The 7144-nt window shown below is 39.5% G+C and overlaps 1 pseudogene; it reads right to left on the bottom strand.

The window, feature by feature from the left end:
• Window positions 1-2809: 2809 nt before the first annotated feature.
• Window positions 2810-5811, bottom strand: LOC114515418 (annotated as a pseudogene).
• Window positions 5812-7144: the final 1333 nt, after the last annotated feature.

The following is a 7144-nucleotide window of genomic DNA, read 5'->3' as shown; positions in this document are numbered from 1 at the left end:
TAGCTCTCCCTCATCCATAACCACTCAATAACTCAGTAACTTTTCTGAAGGAAGTCTACTCAATACCCTGGAAAAGGGATAATATATAAATAGTGCAGTATAAGATGGCAGCTACTATAGTAATAAATAGATCTCAAAATGTATAAGAGATTAAACAGAATAAAAGGTTATGCTTTCTCTTCTGTAACAGTGCCCCTGGGGACCTCGAGTGTGGGTGACTCCTTTCACAACAAGCTTCCAGTGTCCCATTCAGCCTCTGGGCTAGTTCCATCCATCTCTCACAAGGGAAAAATAAGTGAGGAGAAAGCCTACATTCTATTGTTTCCCTTTTCAGCTTACCTTGGCATCTAGACCCTTTATCTGTAAGTTTACTGTTTGTTTAGATTCCTGTAAACTCTTTGGAGCTCTTTAGTTCTTCATAGCTGCCAAATTAAACTCTTGCTTTCACCACCCCTTCCTGCTCCCTTCATTCTCTCCCTCTCTATCCAATCTTACTTCAAGGAAGACTGTCTTCAGGCTCCATGTAGAGAGCTTTTATTGTCTGTCTGTCTATCTATCTATCTATCTATCTATCTATCTATCTATCTATCTATCTATCTTCTATCGTTATCTATCATCTCTATTCCTATTTATTCATCTGAATAATATCATAAATGCCCTTAGACCAGTGGTTCCCAATCTTTTTGGCACCAGGGACTGTTTTCATGGAAGACACTTTTCCATGGACTGGGATGGGGGAATGGTTTCAGGATGATTCAAACACATTACATTCAAGCTCACCTCTTGCTGTGTGGCCCAGTTCCTAACAGGCCTGGACCAGTACTGGTCTACAGCCTGGCTGGTGGAAATCCCTGCCTTAGACCCACTATGCAACCTGAAAGTCGAGTACTTAGTAATAACTTGCATCTAACTACACTATCTCCTTAGTTGTACTGTCCTAACTTTCCCCTCTTAAAATTCTTTTTATTCAGAATCCTATGCTCCTCTTGCCTTGATTTTGTTTTTCTTGCAATTCTTCATTTATACCTATTCTAAGAAAAAGAAATTTTGGTTACTTTATCTGTTTATAACCTTACAAAAGTGTATCTCTAACAACCTTTTGGGATTTACATTTTAAAATACTATTATTATGTTGCTAAGATTCAGTCAAATTGCCACATGTCTCTGTGGGCCATTTGGGAAATGAGATTTGTCTTCTGGCTGGAGCATTCACCCAATCATCAAGGACATCGTGTGGCTGAGACTCAGTGAAGGGGCAAGAGGGCCCACATCTAAAGTTATATCTGTGATGCCTTTTGTATTCCTTCCCTACCAGCAAAGGTTAGTGGCAAGTACAGCACCCACCCCCTACAAGGAAAAGCACTACTGAGAACTCAGATCCCACATCAGAAATAAGAATTTGGGTCACCTCAGCAGGAGAAGCCCAAGTGGCAGCTGTTCAGCAGCTCCCCTCAGAGAATCAGATAAGTGGTCATTCCTCTTCTCAGCTCTTAGGTTCTGTTACCACCACCTTTCCCTTTTGTAATTAGGGGAGGTACCTCCTTCCTGCAGTTAGTTAATTCTGAGTTACCTTGGTATCCATCTTTTCCATCCTTTAGTCTCTTTCAGGACATGCCTATGCATCTACTTCCCTGTTTTATATCTTCTTGTTTTAAACATACCACATGTGACTTCCGTTTCTTGAATGGAACTTCACTGACTCAAACACATACTAGCTATTTAGTCTTTTCCAGACTTGCTCAATCCCTGGACATTGGTACAGGAAGTAATTTCAATGATAGTGTCAAAATTACTCCAGGACAGCTTGTTGGACAGAATCAAAGGGAGACAATGACTTTACATATAGGAGCAATGGTTTTTATTTGCATTTAAAGGTGTAAACATACATATGGATTCTTGTAATTACTGTAGGAAATATAGTAGGGAAGGTCAACTTCCTGTGGTGAAATTAAAACAAAGATACAATGTCAGATTGACAGAGCAGTTTATCTGTATGAAGTTCTTCTAAGAGTTTACATCCCCATTTTTCTTTTATAACATCCTCTTGGCACTTAATATTTTACTATGGAAAATATTTGAAATATCTCAAACTATTTGGCTTTTTTGAGTTTAACCACAACACGAAACTAGCTTTGTTGCACTCATTATTTAAGCATAATATTGCAGGATTCATTTATGAATTTAATACAAATGCATTTAATAATTACTATATTAGGGGAGACCCCAACAAATGCAGAATTATCTTCTGGGGGTGGGCCCTTTGTAATACAGACTTGTCATGCTAGATGAGTTTTCTAGGAACCCATCCGTGTCAGTGTACCAGTTGTGAGAAGCTGTGTTTGGCCCCAGTGCATTTTTTGAAGAGTCTTTCAACATGTTTCCCCACTTTCTTATGGGTGATTTACAAGTGCACCTGCCCATACTGCACTGCATGTTTTTGACCAAAAACCCCAAATGGCATAACTCCTGTCCCACCCTCACTATATACCCAATCTCTCCCTAAGCAAAAAATTTTTGTTTGTTTCCTTGGATGAAAATGTTCTCAAAGGAAAATGCTTTGCTGCTATGTAAGAGGTGAAAGAAAAAAATGGCAGAAGCACTAGAAGGCATCAGAATCAATGAGTTCAAGATTGTTTTGGGTAGTGGGAAAAACCATTTTGATAAATTCCATTTTTTGGGTCCACCCTCATATTTTAGCCCCAATTGCTGAAGCTACAGAAGAAGAAAACAGATCTCCAGTTTTCACATTCTTGTGGGGACAGACAGGCCATATGTGTATATAACATTTTCAATAGCCAATTTTGAAAATGCCCTCTATGCTTTGGTCATGCATTCACACCCAGAGTCATATGCATTTGTAACCAAATCGTTGTAGGTTAAAAAGAGGATAATTGGGATAGTTCTCATTCTTGGCATTTTAGAGGCTCAGAAAGCATTAAAAGGTGAATCACATCATCTTCTAATATTCATGGACAATTCTTGGCAATGTGAATTATCTGTAGAAGGTAATAATTTTATGTTTTTACTGGTATTTAGAAATAGTAGATAATAAAGCAACCTGTACTCTGTTCTAAGATACACTCAATCCATCTCTTCCAAGTGTTATTCCCTTTGAGAGTATGATATTTAAGGATGATCATTTATATTTTATTAATATTTTGAAAAAGCTTTATAATTTTCTCATGAATAGAATCAAATCATAGTTAGTGGAGTTCCTCAGTGAGTATTTACTGACCTGCTGGGTTAACTACCTCTGTTTTGGGGATATCACCCACATAATCAGTGCAGGTCATTCAGAAGAAAAGCCTCACCTAGCCTGAGCCACTCTGAGGAAACATGGTCACATCATTTCTTTTTTATTGTTTCTCAAGTACAGGTTTCTGCCTTTTCCCCTTACTCCTCTCCATCACCCAACCCTCTCTGCCTCCCTCCATTTTTAATACTTCCCCTTGTCTTCACTTATTATTTGACACCCGAATATTTGTTGCTGTAGCTTTATTTCATTTTATATTTAATTAAATGAATGCTTTTTAAACATTATTTACATTAGAATAATTATTACTTGAAAATGCAATAACTATTGATGAGTGTCATTCTAGAAAGATTTTAGAGAAAGTATTATGCTCTTTAGAAACAGTCTAGTTTCTAAACTAGAGCAATGTACCACAGTAGAGCATTGATGCAGACTCTGGCCCTCCGGAGTCTGTGTATTGTGGATGTGGTACACAAATTCACACAGAGTACAGAGTCCTGTGGAGAAAAAGAGACAGCACGGCCACTCTCTGAAGTGGGGACCATCTCTGAGTGCCTGGGCAACTCTCTCAATAGGAGATCACTCCCACCCTTGCCTATACAGGCTTGTATTGGTTTCCAGTCGCATTATCAAAGAAGGTTCTCATGATTTCTAGATTTAGTTAAGTGATTATTTCTCACAGGTAACAAAAAAGAAGAACAAGTTGCAAATGCAAGGAAACAATAAAAATGATTGATTTGGTTACATTTCATCCTTGGGACATCTTAGCACAGACTTTAGGGAGTTGCTGCAGAGATATACATTAAACATCTGCAGTCTTAACTCAGGGTGAGGGACTTTTAGTAACAGCAAGTCTCATAGCAGCCTAGGTACAATGCAGGCTTGATTCCCCATAGAAAAGCCAATCTTCACACCTGGTTCCTGTGTACCACCTCATATTGATTGGTTTTATGGATCAATACTGGGCTACATTTGCCACTGCCACGCTCATTTGTTCCCTATAGAGCATGAACAAAATTATCTCCCCAGGTCAGCTTATTTAAAGATTTTATGGATGGATAAATAATGTATGATTATGTCTGATCATTATCACATTACATTCCAGAGACTGATATTTCCATTTGTTCATTACACTTTCCACCAGGAGTTATTGGATATACTTTATATAACCAAAATTATGAAAGGTACAGTGATGTGTTAAGACCTGCCCTCAGCAGATGATAAGCCTAGTGGAGATGATTAACCATCATGCCTTGATAAAATGGACATTTGATTAATGATTTATATTCTTCAAATAAAGGAGTCTTTTACTCACATCCTGTGACAGTGGCAGGCAGAGATTATTTTCATAAATGTGGATGCAGAAACAGAGCTTCAGATCTTTTCAACTTTCTTCTGAGACTCAGTACAACAGCTGAGACATGGACCCAATATCCTGTGCTGCCACTCTGCTGAAGGACAATGTGGACAAAGTGACAATTTCAGTAAGATGAATCACAAACTGTTAAAAATATCTGAGAAAAAGGATTTTTAGCTGGAAAGAGTGGACGTGGTTTCTTGAAAGGGGTGGTCATTGGGAATGTATTTTCAAGTGCATTTTAATTGGTGTCTGCAGTCTCCAGTGCATGAACTCCCATTGCTTACACAGAGATTCTCTTGCTGAAGAGGTTCCCCAGAGCAGCCTTCATGTCCCGATTTCTCAGACTATAGATGAAAGGATTTAACATTGGGGTCACTGCGATGTACACCACAGTTATCACAGCATCTTGTAAGCTGTAACTGGTCAGAGGGTGGAAGTACATGCCTATGACTGTCCCATAATACAAAGAAACCACTGTGAGGTGGGAGCCACAGGTAGAGAAGACTCTGAGCACACCCTTGGTGGATGGGACATGTAAAAGTGTGGAGAAGACCTGAATACAGGAGATGATGATGCATAGCAATGGCACAAAGAAACAGCAACCCAAAGGTACATTATGTTCACATTAAAGTGGATGTCAGACAGGACAGCTTGAGCAAAGGAGTAATGTCACAGTAGAAACTGGCCACTTTCTGGTTGCCACGGAAGGACAGACTAGCTGTGAGCAGAGTGTGGGGGAGGGCATTCAGGTTTCCAATGAACCAAGACCCAACAACTAGGACACAAGTTCGTGGGCTCATAATTGTTGTATAATGAAGTGGGCGGCTGATGGCCACTGCGTGGTTATATGCTATCACAGCCAGGATATAGCTATCTGTGTTACCCAAGGCAATCATGAAATACATCTGTGTTAGACAGCCCCCAAAGGAGATGACTTTGGTGCCCAAGAGATGGTTGGCCAGCATCTTAGGGATGGTTACAAAAGAAAAGATGTCATCAAACAAGAGGTTAGCATGGAGAAAATACATAGGGTTGTGAAGTCTAATGTCAGAGCAAATGGCCAAGATGATGAGCAAGTTTCCAATCCGTGTGATGGGGTAAATGAAGAGGAAGAGGATGAAAAAGTCTTCCTGTTCCTGCTCCCTGCTGACTCCAGGAGGATAAAATCTAGGGTAGAGGGCCTGTTGTATTCTCTCATGGATTCATCAGCAGGAAAAGGGAGAGAAATCCAAATTTATTAATGAAGTTGCTATGTGAAATAATCATCCTCAACCACCTCTTTTGACTCTCTTATTGTGTTTAAACCTGGGTGACTAAATTCAAAAATAGGCAAATATGTTGGTGAGTGGGGTGGGGTGGGAGGGAGAATTCCTTTTGGTCAGGCGGACTAATTGACAGTTGACCCTGGACACTCATGTCCAAAAAATTAGTGATCTTAAATCAGTTGTGCCCATCATGCCAATGCCAGGACTATCATCCAACCATCTAGGGACTAGATGCTTCCTGTATTATCTGCCTGCACCTCCCCTTGGGTTGCTGTCAGATTGTTGATAATTTCAATGTCTCTGCTTATATTTTGCTGGCTTGTTTCTTTTGTTGATTATTTTCCAGTAACAGGTTCTTATGGTATTTGTCCCCGACTGCCTAGGTTATTTCACTTAGCATAGTGCTCTCCAGTTCCATCCATGCTGTTGCTAAGGGTAGGAGCTCCTTATTTCTTTCTGCTACACAGTGCTCCATTGTGTAAATGTACCATAGTTTTCTGATCCATTAATTTACTGATGGTAACTTGGGTTTCTTCCAGCACTTGGCTACTGTAAATGGTGTTGCTATGAACACTGGGGTGCATAGGCTGTTTTGGATTGGTGTTTCAGGGTTCTTAGGGTGTAATCCTAGCAGTGGGATTGCCAGGTCTAAAGGCAGTTCCATTTTTTTGTTTTCTGAGGAAATTCCATACTGTTTTTCACAGTGGCTGCACACTTATCTTTAACCTTTCACATTTTACTTATGCCGTGTCTTGGAGTGGGTCTCTTTGCATCCATCTTGTTTAGAACTGTCTGTGCTTCCTGGATTGCATGTCTATTTCCTTCACAAATTAGGGAAGTTTCCTTTCACTGTTTTTTTTTCAACTAGATTTCCAATTTCTCACCCTTTCTCTTCTCTTTTTGGCACTCTATGATGTAAATCTTGGACCCCTTGAAGATGTGCCAGAGGCTGCTTATACTATTTGGCATTTTTTCAGATTCTTTTTTTCTTCTTTTTGTTCTAATTGATTATTTTCTGCATCCTATGTTCCAAATCATTGATTTGGTTCTCAGTTTCATGCACTCCACTGTTATTTCCCTGTAAATTGTTCTTTATTTCAATTAGTGTATCCTTCATTTCTGACTGGATTTTTTTATTCTGTTGAGGTCCACAATCAGTTCCTGGAGCATCCTTATACCCAGTGTTTTGAACTTTCCATCTGGAAGATTGCTTATCCCCTTTTTGTTTAACTGTTTTTCTGGAGTTTGGATCTGTCCTTTCATTTG

This window comes from Phyllostomus discolor, chromosome 8 (assembly GCF_004126475.2).
Source record: "Phyllostomus discolor isolate MPI-MPIP mPhyDis1 chromosome 8, mPhyDis1.pri.v3, whole genome shotgun sequence".
Lineage (NCBI taxonomy): Eukaryota > Metazoa > Chordata > Mammalia > Chiroptera > Phyllostomidae > Phyllostomus > Phyllostomus discolor.
Note: the sequence above shows the minus strand (reverse complement) of the source record. Positions and strands in the feature narration are given on the sequence as shown.